General features: G+C 44.0%; 1 long non-coding RNA gene across 1 annotated transcript; it reads left to right on the top strand.

Annotated features, from left to right (window-relative positions):
• The first annotated feature begins 12,444 nt into the window (after positions 1–12,444).
• LOC148040824 (uncharacterized) lies at positions 12,445–13,497 on the top strand. The gene is made up of 3 exons (XR_015692242.1): positions 12,445–12,727; positions 12,854–12,912; positions 13,038–13,497. It is a non-coding gene; the product is annotated as an uncharacterized LOC148040824 (long non-coding RNA).
• Positions 13,498–14,225: the final 728 nt, after the last annotated feature.

Genomic DNA, 14,225 nt, shown 5'->3' with positions numbered 1-14,225 from the left:
TCTGACCAATAAATTGGAAGGCAACTTGGCTGCTAACTTAAAACCTCTACGTGATCTATTAGCTAAGCCAGAATGGAAATGGACCAAGGTCCACGACCTGAATTTGTTATATAACTAGGCTTTAGTTACTGATGACAAGGAGACTGGAGAGGAAAGCTTAGGTGATGATGAGCAGTCAGAAGGACAGGACTCTGATGACGAGGAGTATGAGGACTGTCGCTCTACGGGAGAGGAGAGTGAAGAAGAGATAGATACAATAGAGTACGACACGGAAGGAAAAGCGATAAAACAAATCAGGGCAGACTGGAGGCCTAGGAGAGGAAGGACCATTCAAAACAAAAAAGGAGTCATGCAAATGCAGTGTGATAGATCCTGGCTAGAACACATAGGAGCCGTGGATTAGAGCAAGCCGGAGTGGCACGACCATGGGTAATCCCAATGCTCAAGACGGATGCACCTACTGAACTACGACCTCCTGGGGAAACACCTTCCTCAAGTGAGAGATGCGAGTTTATCGGAAGTCAGCACTGAGAGTGATCCCGAGAAACCACAACCTTCTAAAGTCAAACATACCAAGGGAGACTTGCCAGTCCACCTAAGGCACAGGAGGCTAAAGGAGGAGGCCAAGAAGCAAGCAAAGGACTCAGAAGCAGAAAGGCAAAAGAAACCGCATGATCTATCCAAATGGTTTACAAAATTTAAAAAGGGTGACAGAGTGGTGACTCAGCTAGGTGCAAAAAGACAAGGCCAAACTAGTGAATAGATCGAGGGACCCGCCAAAGTCAAGGAAGTTGACTTGGCTGGGGAAGGTTAAAAGCCAAGGCCTGTATTCATTGCAGATGACTTGATGGAGGATGAGGAGACCAAACTTGTTGCACTCTTGCAAGAGTACATTGACGTATTTGCCTAGACATTGGATGAACTTAAGGGAGTCAACCCCAGGGTTGTGACTCATAATATTCCAATGGTCCCTAATGCAATGCCAACAAAACAATGACCTTACCCCATGAATCCCAAACACGCCCATGCAGTAAAAGAGGAGATTGATAAACTCATGAGGGTAGGATTCATATATGAGATCGAGCACACAGACTGGATATCACCTATCGTGATTGTCATGAAGAAAAATGGAAAAATCCGAGTGTGCCTGAACTACAAGAAAGTGAATGCCACTACAAACAGGGATAACAATCCTTTACCTTAGACCGAGCACATGCTTGAGAGGGTAGCAGGTAAAGAAGCCTACAGTTTTCTGGATGGTTTCTCGGGCTATAATCAAGTGCAAGTCCACCCCGATGACAGGCACAAGATTGCCTTTGCCACGGAATGGGGTGTATTTACCTACATTGTCATGCCTTTTGGACTGATGAATGCACCTGCGACTTTTTAATGCCTAATGTGCACTATCTTTAAGGACATGCTTAGGCGCGAATTGGAAGTGGTTGTAGATGACTTATGCATACACTCTAGTTGGGCCGAACACTTAGAGAAAGTGAGAGCTATCTTTGAAAGGTGTAGGTTGTACCACCTCTCGTTGAACCCCTTAAAGTGCCAGTTCTAGGTGAAACACAGATGCATCTTAGGGCACGTAGTGTCAAGGAATGGCATTGCCACTGACTTTTCTAAAGTCAAAGTCATTGTTGACTTACCGCCACACGATAACTACAAGGGAGTTCAGTGCTTCTTAGGACACATGGATATTATCGACGCTTTGTACTAAATTACGTACTAATTGCTAGACCATTTTACAAGCTTTTGATAGTGTTCGAGTGGACTGAGGAATGCTAGTGCACATATGAGTTGAAAAAGGCTCTTACTACTACACCAATCTTACGAGCCCCAGACTGGAACATAACGTTTCATGTACACATAGACGCCTCTACGTTCACTATTGGAGCCCTGCTATGCCAGCCTGGTGAACATAACTTAGATTACCCGGTGAGTTTTGCCAACAGGCAGTTCACAGAGACCGAGATGAACAATTCCACAACAGAAAGGGAGGGGTTGGCCATGGTATTTGCGGTAAAGAAATTTAAGCATTACCTGTTGGCCACTCCATTTGTCTTCTTTTTTTACCATCAAGCCTTGCTATATCTTGTGAACAAGCCTTGCACTACGGGACACATAGCTAGATGGTTACTCCTTCTACTAGAGTTTGAATTCTCTGTGGTTGTACACAAAGGAAAGTAGCATTACATGGCTGACCACATGTCCCGCATACCCACAGGAGAAGCCGCTGGACAAGGCATGCCTGACGATTTACCGGATGCTCATCTCTTTAACCTGTCTAGCAAGAGAGAATTGTTTAAAGCTGATCTGACACCGTACTGGCCGATGACATAGTGCAAGTGCTAGAGAGCGGACTACCTGAGAGACCCATTGAGAAGGTCAGGCTGAGAAGACTTATCCTGAAAATTTAGCCATATCAACTGATAGCCGGCCAACTCTACAGGTTGGGACAAGATAGTTTATTGTGCAAATGCGTATGTGAGCACGAGATGCACGATGCATTGAAAGAAGCACATGGCGGAATCGCTGGAGGACACTTTAGCGGGGACACAATAGCCCGAAAGGTGCTAGAATCCCAACTATGGTGGCCCACCCTTTTCCGTGATGCAGCTAAATTCGTAAAGCACTACGATGAGTGCCAAAGGACCAAAGTGCATGTACGGAAAGACAAGATGGAGTTGACCCTTGTCATAGCCCGACAACCCTTTGAAAAATGGGGCATCAATTTTATTGGACCTATCAGTCCTGCGGCACAATATTCCCAAGCTCACTACATCATAGTGGCAACCGATTATCTAACGAAGTGGGCAAAGGCACAAGCCACGAGGAAGAATGATGCTAGAACCACTGCAAAGTTCTTGTGGGAGTAGGTCATTTCACGGTTTGGCTGTCCAATCGAACTTGTAAGCAACCAAGGCACACACTTCATTAATGAGGTGATTTCCCACTTGCTCTTCCTAATAATTCATCGAAAGTCCTCTCCCTATTACCCTCAAGCTAATGGCCTAGCCGAATCCACGAATAAAATCTTAGTCAACGTGCTTACAAAGGTAGTGTCTACTTCAAGAAGTGACTGGGACAACAAGCTAATGGCGGCCTTGTGGGCCTATCGCACAGCCTATAAAATGGTTGTAGGACAGACGCCTTTTAGGTTGATATACGGAATTGAAGCCATTTTACCCTTAGAATTCTTCATCCCTAGCTTAAGGATAGCAGTCCAGGAGTGTTAGGAGGGAAGAGAGGCTTGGACCAATCGCTTAGTGGAGTTAGAGCGCCTAACGGAGACCCGAGACCCGACTCCTCGCCACCCACTCTCTGATTTGTGAGAAGGCTCGACAAAAGATGTGGTTTCAAAAGCATGTCAAGGAGCGATACTTTAAACAAGGGGACCTTGTTTTGCTATACTTTGTAAAAGGACATAAACAGAAGATGGAGTTTCGGGGGCTAGGGCCTTTCAGAGTACGCATGATTGGTAGAACAGGGAATGTTGAGTTAGAGACACTTGAAGGCGAAGGAATAGGCTTTTTTAATGGCAGCCGCATAAAGAAGTACTATCCTCCTTCCCATCCATTACATGAGCCACCGATGCTAGAACCCCCAATGAACGTCTGCATGGCTACTATAACCGACCTTACAGATCAGGATGAAGAAGCACTGGCATCGGCGTATCTACGAATCACAGTCACAGCAGGAGCGACGTATTATTTCAATGCCTTGATTGATGAAGGTGCCGACTACAACATCTTGACGCATGACCATTGGACACGCATTGGTCAACCAAAACTACAGTCCACTAATGCCAAACTCACCCCGTTTGGGGGTAATGCTTATTTACTCCTAGTGAAGTGCAAGGTAGTCGTTTCTATCGAGTCTGAAAGTCTACCAACTTTCTTCCATGTGTTACTTAACACTAAAGGAGCTGGTAATATGTCACTATTAGGTCATACTTTCCAGAAGCAAACGAACTGTAATGTGGATTACAACCTAAACCGCATTCATCTTGCTATAGGCAATGTGCGTATAGTGACGACTTTCAGCAAGGGATGTCCTGACTCCTCCATCATTACGAAGCCACCGGTAGAAACCCCTACGACCACGCTTCAGCCCAAGTCTAAACAGAAGAAAACTAAGGCCTCATGCTAGGATCTCGACCCTAGGCCCAAACCCACCAAGAGTGCTCACAAGACCAAGGAGTCCAAGCTTATATAGGTGCCAAAATGGCAAAGACCACATCCGGGTGGACCACCCAAAGGTGATTCTAAACGCCAAAGTAATCAGCTGTCACGGCCTAAGAGGCAGTCTAGATGCTATCGACGTAGACACACAACCACGCCGCGATGGATCCCCAAATATCTCTTGTGAGCACAAGGATACTACGAGGGCAACCCCTGGATTTGGGTGCCTAAAAATGGCAAGTTTAAAAGCTCATCTACAAGTAATCTCACCCTAGTGAGGGAGGCTTGCACACATGGTGCCCAGGGCATAGTCAGCAAACCATTGCCCGTTGTGGCTAGTAAGCCCCAACTCATCTATCGACCAAAGCAAACGCCACCAGCCTTAGAGTTACCTAATCCAGAGAACTTAAATACCCCCATGTCTGCTCACTTAGAACCCAACACAACTCCCATGCCCCCTGAGCTTCCTACAGCACCTCAAAGTGCTTCGGAGTGCAAAGCCACACCTGTGACATCAATGATGGAGTCACCACTATCCAATCCATTTGCACCATTCCCACCAGCAGGTCTTAAACCTTCCTACACGGTACGACCTTTCCTTTCCTTGGCTAAAGACCTCGCCACGACTTCTGGGGATGACTTAGTAACCTGCATCAAGATGTTGGATAAAACTTTCACTACAATCACTAGAAGTTATGAGAGGCTAGACCTAGGTCTTCTTGACAAAACACTTGCTTCGGATATTCGTGCATTACCATGCACTTGGGAAGAATAACTTATGACCAGTCAATTCCCCAAAATTGCTGCTGAACTGATAGCAAACGATGAAATCTCAAAGAAGCAAGCTGCCCTCAGAAGACTAATCACTTCATATCGTAAGCCTCCTCGTTCTGTTCCTGAGCACGAGATGCAAGAGCTCACGTAGATGGCAAGCTCGCCTTCCACGTTCTTGCAGCAGTGGTTTGCTCTGAGAATCCAATGGGAGAAAAAAGGTTGCCGGATAATGACCAATGCTGAGCAATGCAGAGCAGTTAAAACCATCGAATATGACCCTACTTATGTGGCACCTATCTCGTTTAGGGTTTTGGCCATCACCCGCAACCAGCATTTAGACAACCATGTGCTCGCTCACCCTTACATTGACCAATTCCTTACGGCAGAGGAATTACATGTTTCAATCTGCCTTAATACTGGAGATCTCTTTCACGATGTCTTGACCTACATCTCCCAAGTCTCCATCCAACCATCTGCTCTTGATTGTCATGCCCAACTTGAATACAATCCAAGCTTCTATGATTGGTTATTGGCTAAGTAAATCAATCCATGAAAAACAACATTTGCCTCGTACTTCCTGTGCTAATCCTAGGAAGGATTCCTTGAAAGATCGAAGACGAGGGGGGAGAAATGGAAGCAAGAGCAGAGCAAAATGAGAGTCAGCAAAATGAGAGTCATGCTATCTAGCAGAATGTTGTGATTAATTGAGTTTCAATTGAAGATACTACAAAGGGAAAACAATAGTGATTGCTGCTGTGAGCCTATCTCTAAAATTCAAGCCTCTAAGCAAGTATACCAATTTTTGACACATACATTTTTATCTCAAAATTGAGTTTTGTTAGAAATAAGTCGATTTTTAAGCATTAATGTTGGCATGGTGTGTTGACAGGTAACCACCATGGCAGGACAAGACAAAGGGGGCAAACTCCCATTTTCTGAAGAGACGATCAAGTTCCGGCATCAGCGTCGAGACACGAGGATTCAATTAATTCACCTTCAAGCACACACTGAACCTAGATGAGGCCATCTTGGAGGAATCTACAGTCAAAGAATTGGTGGACAGATGCCACATCCATAAGTATGTGGAAAAGGTGGGGCAAGCCGTGAATTACGGCATGCGTGCTGAATTTCTGAGGAACTTTGACAAGGGCAAAAACTATGGCACTATCACAGTGAGGACAGGGGAGCAGGAAAGAAGAGTTGAAGTGCCCCTCAATGCGACAATCGTAGAGAAGGCCTTGGGGCTCGTATCCAAGAAAGAGAGGCGATCGAGAAGGGATGTTTACGCCATGCTCGGGGTAAAGAAAGAAGAGGTGCACACAGTGGATGGAATCAGCTTGGCTGACATCCCGAATCCAGTAGTGAAGGTGCAAGCGAAGATGATCCACACACTATTTTTGGGCCAAAGGTACAACGCATTGATGAACAGGATCGGGGTCTCGTTGTTAGAAAGCATCGCAGCAGGAGTCCCTGAGGAGGTAGACTGGAATGGGTTCATGTAGAAAACCATTCAAAGCTCTGCTGCCCTTCTCACTCCAGCGGAAGCACAGCAGGAGGAGAATCCCTTGCCTCAACAGCATGCTCCACAAGGAAGAAACCTGCCTCAAAGGTGGCCACAATTAGATATGGTGGTGTTTTGACAGCCATCATAAATGAAGCAATGAAGGATGTTGGAGTCATGGAAGAGCAAGCTGCACATCAAAGCCCACCGCATCAAATCCCACCTCACCACGAAGGAGAAGAATCAAGTGAAAGAACGATAAGTTACAAGGGAGAACAGGAGGTGCCACCTACACAAGCAAGCAAACTAGAAGGACAAAAGAAAGGGGACATGAGACAGAAGGAAAGGAAAGAGGAATTAAGTAAAGAAGAATGAGTTGAAATCAAAAGGGATCAAAGAGAGTCTAGGAGGTCTGAGGAAGAAAGAAGGAGGAAAGAGGAGGAAGAGCTTGCAAAGATAAGAGAATAATCAAAGAAGGCAGAAGAGGACAGGAAAATAAGGGCGGAAGAAAAAGCTGAAGAGCATATACTAAAGGAGCCGGCCGAGTTGGCAGAGGCTACACGAATATCTGTGGAAGAGACCCATGGGGGTGGAGAGCTCGAACCTATGAACCCCCATCATAAAGCCGAAGCTAGTTCAAGTGTGGAAGTAGCTCCAGGCTGTAGGCAAGGGCAAGTCCCTACTACATCCACTTCCTTTCTCTTTTGTGCCTGCAACGACTGAAACCACGACTACAACCACCACACAACCCACACCTCCCCTCGACATGGCACAACTAATGAACATCATGCAAATGCTAGTGAGAAAAGTGGCCGAGATTGTGCTAGAAACCGGATTGAAAAGGCCCGCTGCCCACAGATGCAGAGTCACGGCAAGACCCTAAAAGACAAAGGCTGGAGGCATCAACCACCACACCCCATACTTCCATGCCTACCTACACTGACTATGACGCATATGTGGCTGAGCTACTGGCACAACTAGACAAGGCCAAGGAAGAGAAGAAAGTGGCCTTGATGGAGCTAGAAAAAGAAAAAGAAATGTCAGCTACTCTTAGGCTAGAAGTCTCAAGGCGGGGAGCCGACCAACGAAGAGAAATGAAGGCCCTGCAGGACCAGCTATAGTAGCAAAGGCAAAAGAAGCCCAGGACAACGAAAGCTGCCTTAGACAAAGACTGGAAGATGAAGAGCAGAATGCTACTAGTGCAGCAATACAATGATCTACAACAAAAGGTCGCTCAAGTGGAAACGCTAAGACAGGAGGTTCAGGAAGGCGAAGCCAATACACCACAAGAACATACCATGGAGCTTTGTTTGTGGCAGAAGCTAGAAGAACAAAACAGATTAATAAGTGAAATCGAATTTCTGAAGAGTGAAGGGCCAGGAGTCTCAACAGCAGAAGCAAAACGGCTACAAGATGAAGCGCAAAGATTATAAGATGCGTTGGAGACCTCCCAGGAAGATGTAGAGGCCCTCATAGACATGGCTTTCAATAAAAAAAGGCTATTCCTTGCTGAGATCCAAAGCCAAGAGCAATTGGTGCAGGAAAAATCAGAAGTACTGGCCAAGGTGCACCAAAGGCTCAGCATTGTAGATCAAGCCAAAGGGATTGCTGAAGAGGAGCTGGCTCAAAAGTTAAGAGAAAGGAACCAGTTGTGGTTTTTAACAAATGAGCAGCAACAGGTAGTGACCACCCTGGCGAGCCAACTGGAGGAAGAGAGAAAAAGGATGGAGGAAAGAGCTATGGATTCGAAAAGGAATAATTTTGATAGGGTGAGGGACTTGACTGAAAACTTGGCAATGGTAGAATGCGAAAGAATGCTTGCAGAAGCCAGGGTTGAAGCTGCCGAAATAACTACTAAAACACAGCGGCAGGCCTTCCTCAACATGGTACTCCATGTCACACAAGCTGAGGGCAATGATCCGGTGGAAAAGGTGAAAAGAAAGTTGGAGCTAACCACCCGAGATCTAAGATATGGTCTTCAAGAGCGGGAGCTCCCAACGAGTACATGGATCATTAAGGAGCAACGATTCCACTACTTACGTTGTACGTGCCTTTCCACTGCTGAGCTCAAGGAGCTAGGTTTTGAGGAGCATGAATAGCCACCACCACCACCACCAGTCATCCCATCTGTGGTTGAGTGACATGTCGAAGAGAGTCTGGATTTCGAGCAAGGTGATGAAGAAGAGCAACAAAGAATGCCGAGTACGCCTCAACCCGAACTCCCACAGGAAGAACCTGCTGCCTGAGCGTATAGTTGCAACAAGGAGAAGAAGACAAGAATTAGCTGAGGAGGCCCAACGTCGAGCACACACAATTCCAAGACAACTTCCTGAAGAGCCCATGCCACTGAGAGGTGATACACATCCTGTAGACTAGCCCCAGGAGTTGGTCATCTGGCGTCAATAAGAGTTCCATAAAAGGCCGTTTGAGCTCTCATTTGCTTTCCCACGCTCTCTGGACCGGGCCCTGCCTCTAGGAGTCTTAGCCAAGATCAAGGATCTGGCTAATGAACTTGCAAACAGGTGGATTGAAGAGAGGAGCCTGATAATAACTAGGTGGCGACAAGAACCACTGGATTACTGGGAAGATAAGGTCAATCTTCCCAAAACCATCCAAGGCTACGAGGCATAGCGAGGCATAGCCGAAATGGCGGAGGAGGATTTGAGACACCAATTTTGATGCATGGACCGCCTTTTGCAGTTCACTCCCCGAAGAGCGCAATGATCCTATCTACATGCCTTACCCCCATAGGCATGGAGTGGACTATGATAGAGACTTGCATGGGGTTTATGACTTCCCAAAAATATATAATGTAAATGCTAGGAGCCCTGAGGAATTCTTAGTGTTTAGGTTAGAAGATATATTTCCTTCTATAAATCGTTTCCTTGCAGACTTCTCTTCCTGCCCAGATCCAGTGTTTTTGACCACTTGTAGTTACCTCCGACTTATCAAATTTCTGCTACTCCAAAAACCCACAGCAGAGGAAGCCCATCTCCCCGCACTCTTCTTTGATATCAACCTAGGAATAGATAGTAGAGCTATGACTAGGTTAATGATGTGGGCTACTCTCCTTCCTTCCTTCTATCTAGAGCTCTTAGAAAATATGAGTGACACCCGCTTCACAAGGTGTAATCACCCTTTCTTGTCAACCACTCCTCTGAGAGCTAAGGCCGATATTAAAGAATACCTACAAAGTCGCGTATTCTTATCTCAATGCCTGCAACCGCCTTGTGATTAAATGGGTGTGATATGCCTTGACAATTGTACTCCCTCTCTCATTCTTCTTTTTTTTTTAAAGAAAGCAAAGAGAGAAAAAGCCACAAGGAAACAAAGACAAGGTGACTGGAGAGAAAGACAAGAGCAAAAAATAGCAAAGCTGAAAGATGAATCTACTACTAAGCAAGATAGCAAGGAGAACACTTCACATGTGCTTGCAGTCTCCCTTCATTGTTATTGTGTACCACACTCACTGCATCTAGGGTTCTCCCTAGCCCCTTCCCCACTTCACACTTAGGGAACATCAAGGGCAGGACTTTCAGACCTGTCACCCTAAGTTTTACACCGCACCTCCAACGATGCATGAACTTGGTCCTCAAGTGTGGGACATTACCAAGGGCTTGCCCAAGGTTAGACCCATCTCCCAGTTCCACTAGCACGGGCACCATGCACTACACAGTGAGACAGACACACCCCCTAGGAAGTGCACAACTTTTATTGTAGGTTATGTTCGTGTTTCAAGAGCTGGCTGCTTGGCTGAAGAAGATCATCCACTACATCCTCCAATAACAAGGAATTTTTCCATGAGTTGGACATGACTCCATTACTGCAATTTCAGGAGCTTCACTGCGAAGGTTTAAATGGCTCAACAGATTTCATGTTGCCAATCATCTGTCTACTGATGGTGGGTGCCATGACTGAACCAAATCAAGTAGAAGGAAAAACCTAGTGATGGATCTGCCATTGGCATAGATCTTGGAACCTCATTGTCCAATGATCCATGCCCAACGCATCAAGATCTACGGATCGCTTATTGATTCCACAAGCCTGAAGACCTTCAACTCAAAACTAAAGACCACCTACTCAAAGACAAGGATCTTCAACCAAGGCCACGGATTTTCAAAGCAAACAGCGTTCGGGGGGTTTCTTCAGAATAAATCCCTCCAGTACCATCCTCCTAAGGGATTGCTTATTGCTTCAAGCGTTTCGGATACTCAAAAGACAACTGGCTACATAAGGGGCGCCACAATAGTGTGAAAGATGCCGAGTATCTTTATGGAGCCTAAAGCACGCCGGAATCTTTCATGGTCATTGTCCTTAAACCCCATCACTTATCATTCACCCAACCACATTGGAAGCAGTGTCACCCACCTACCTGTTCCACCTAGCAGCCGACCTAACTAGCCACTACGTCCCATCGCAGTGCCATGGGACTGGCACTTGGCTAGGAGGGGGTAATGTTTACCTAATGTTTACCGGAGCATAGAGGAGCGGGAAATGGAAAAAAGGAAATAGCAAAAGGCGCATGACAAAAGGAAGAAAAAGGTGCCTTAACCGGTAACCAGACCCTGAAAAAATTAAAAGCACGGGCACGACTCTCAGGAAGTCTTAGAGTCGCCCAAGGAAAGTAAAATAGTAAAAAGCGCACCATTAAGTGTGAAAGCGCTTTTGAATCCTTGTAAAAGAGCACCAGGCTCACTCCTATGCAAATTGTATGCATTAGTTGGGAATAGGATAGATTAGAACGGTGGGAAATGAGAAATGGGCCTAGGCTAATGGCCGATCATGTAAAAAAGGGGATGACCGCCCATGAAAAGCAGGGCATGTATATAAAGTTCAAAAAGTGAATGAGAAGATCATTCTTGTGTGTGGCCAGCTTCTTCTTCTTCTTCTCTTGTTTCTTGCCTTCTTGCTTGTGCTTGAGAGAGGGATTGAGAGAGTGTGAGGGAGTGATTGTGTGAGAGTGACGGATCTTGGAGAAGAAGCTCTCCATCTTCTCTCTTCAATTTTTAAACCTAAAATCATGGAAATTTCATTTTAAAATCGGAAAATAAGCTAACAAATGCTCAATAAATTTAGACACATTGTTGAAACCTGATGGTTCAATTCTCACTCTAGATTGATTACAGAAAGTTTATTATTAAAATTAAAAAACCAAAAACAAAAAAAATAAATAATTAATAATAATAATAACACCAACACACAAACATTAATAACCAACCAAACCAAATAGGACTACAATAACCTTGCCTTGATATTTATTTAAATATTTATTTTTTAATGGGGTGTCACATTTTTCTATCAATTATTAGCTATTGTATGATGAAGGCTAGCAATAACACTTTTGTAGGTGAGAATACTTGAAAGTTGAGAGAGATAGGGTGAGAGAGAGACTTGTGTTGAAATGGTCTATCCACTTAGGGACGGTAATATCTAAGGCTTATAGACAGTAAGAGCCATGCCATGCCTAGGTCAATTGACCTAAGTGTGGTCAATAGTTAAGTTAATGTGAGTGTGGCTCAGCTACTCTGACTTATACTCTTGAATTTGTGGGACTCGTAAGTGCAAGAAGTATCACCAAAACTAGTGATACTAAGAAGACTCCCACAAGTTTAAGTATGTGGTAGCATATAAATCTCTCTCTTTTTGTCTCTTCCTCTCTTCTCTCTCTTTGAAAATGCTTTTCAAGCATTTACTCCCTTTTTAAACTTATATTCAAAAGCAAATGTGTGTGTTGTACCTTGGGGTCCACACAAATATAAACCCATGTGTGGGTACAAGCTTCTGTTGGAAGAGCCTCTTCACATCAAGTCAATTGGCTTAAGTGACGGGGTTCTAAAAAGTCAATTGGCTTAGTTGTGGCGAGGTTCTAAAAGAGTTAATGTTCAACATCAACACGTCTCTCTGAACTTGAAAGTTGAGAGAGAGGGGGCTAGGGAGGCGACAGAGAGTCTTGCATTGAGACTGGGACATCTAAGGCTGGAAATTAGAGACAGTAAAAGACTTAACGTTGTCTATTAAGAAAAGCGCCAACATATGATCATGTAGACTCCCCTAGCTTTATATAATTCATCAACTCATGATATTCTCGAAATTAAGGAAAACATGAATCGGCTCATGTCGACAATACTCATATTACTGGCTCAGATCGTTCTCAATATTATGGTTTCGCCAGCTACTGCAATTAAATATGCACAGTTCGACGCAGCTCAGCCTCCTCCTCTTCTTCCTGCGCAGTTCACTCAGCCATCTCCGCCTCGTCTTCTTCCAGGTATAACAAGTGATTCATGTGTGTGTGTGTGTGTGTGTGTGTCTCTCAGTGAGAGCCTCTTAACGCAAATCTGAATATATAGCACTTTCAATGCTGCTGATTGGATGGATGACTTTATGGAATTAGTTGTTATCCCACATCGACGGCGCGCCAGCCGCACCCCGCGCAACCGTAGGCAGCTCAAGGTGAAGTACTTGACTGCCATCTCTCCTAATTAGTCGCATACTTATTTAGAGTATGACGAGGATCCTTCGACTTACTAAGCAAACTAAACGTTTTTCCAGATTCTAATCGTTTTTCATTTCTGCAGGTTGATAGTGTTGATTATACTACTCCTGGACCCGGTCTCATAAACAATTGCTGCAAAAAGTAAAGGTGATTAGTAGCACCCCCTTGAATAACAAAATTTCAGACTCTGTCCTTCAGTGTATTTTTCACACTTCGATGAGTATTTCTTTTTTTGGACACTTAAGTTATAAAACAGACTATTCTTTCCCAAAATTGGTCTGAAGTTTTCCCAACCAAGGCTTGCCAATGGGAAACTGTGATTCTTGGTTGAGCCTATTTAATGTTGTTGAAGGCAAAAATGAAAAATGGGTCTTTGACTTCATTATCTAAATTAGCATATGATGATATTTCATACATTGATTTGAAACATGACATTTGCAGCAAAACATCCTCATTCTCATTCTGTCCTTTTAACAGCAACACTCTAGAATCATGATCCCATCCTCTTGATATACAAAGGGGACTACTATCATGTGCTTAATATTCTTATTTACTTCTAATCTTAATATTTATTGGATTTTTATTTTCCTTGTACATATACTTCCTTTCAAAAAAAATTCATGTTTCATGTGAGTTGCATCCATTTGAGAAAAGCATAAAATTGATCCAAATATTCATAAAAGTTGGATCATTTTTGTTTTTTATGCCTACTATCAAATTATAAATCTATTTGTGCAAGTAGATTAAGATATGAAAAACAATATAATCCAATTTGTGTGCTTCATGTAGTTATTGTAAATACTCAAGCTAGTGCCATTTGCTCACTTAGCTCTTATAACTAAGAAATTATTTAAACCGGTTTTCAATATACAAAGTATCCTTTTGCCATAACCCCATTAACATAAAAGCCAAGAAATTTTTTTTGCAAGAACTAGTGTTTTCAACTAGATAGAGAGTTCATTTTTTTTAGTCGGATAAAGAAAGATACTAAATAAATTAGCGGTCAAATTTAAAAACACATTTATATAAATGAACTCTCCTCAAAAGGGAGAGAAAAGCATATGATAAAAGAGATGTGCTCAATGCTTATTTAAAGCTCTAGGATCTGGTTTTGCACATGTTTATAGACTCAAAAACACTATGGGTAGGGGGGACAAGCATCCCTCTTCTTAAACCTAACAAAGAACAAGCTACATAGATTATCACTAGAGGATTGGATAGTGGCCTCCTCATGCTCCTTAGTAGTGGCATCCTCAAGCTCCTTATGTTA

Source organism: Lygodium microphyllum, chromosome 1 (assembly GCF_053477565.2).
Source record: "Lygodium microphyllum isolate KBCC chromosome 1, Lygodium_microphyllum_v1.1.10, whole genome shotgun sequence".
NCBI lineage: Eukaryota > Viridiplantae > Streptophyta > Polypodiopsida > Schizaeales > Lygodiaceae > Lygodium > Lygodium microphyllum.
This window is presented reverse-complemented; position numbering and strand designations above follow the sequence as displayed.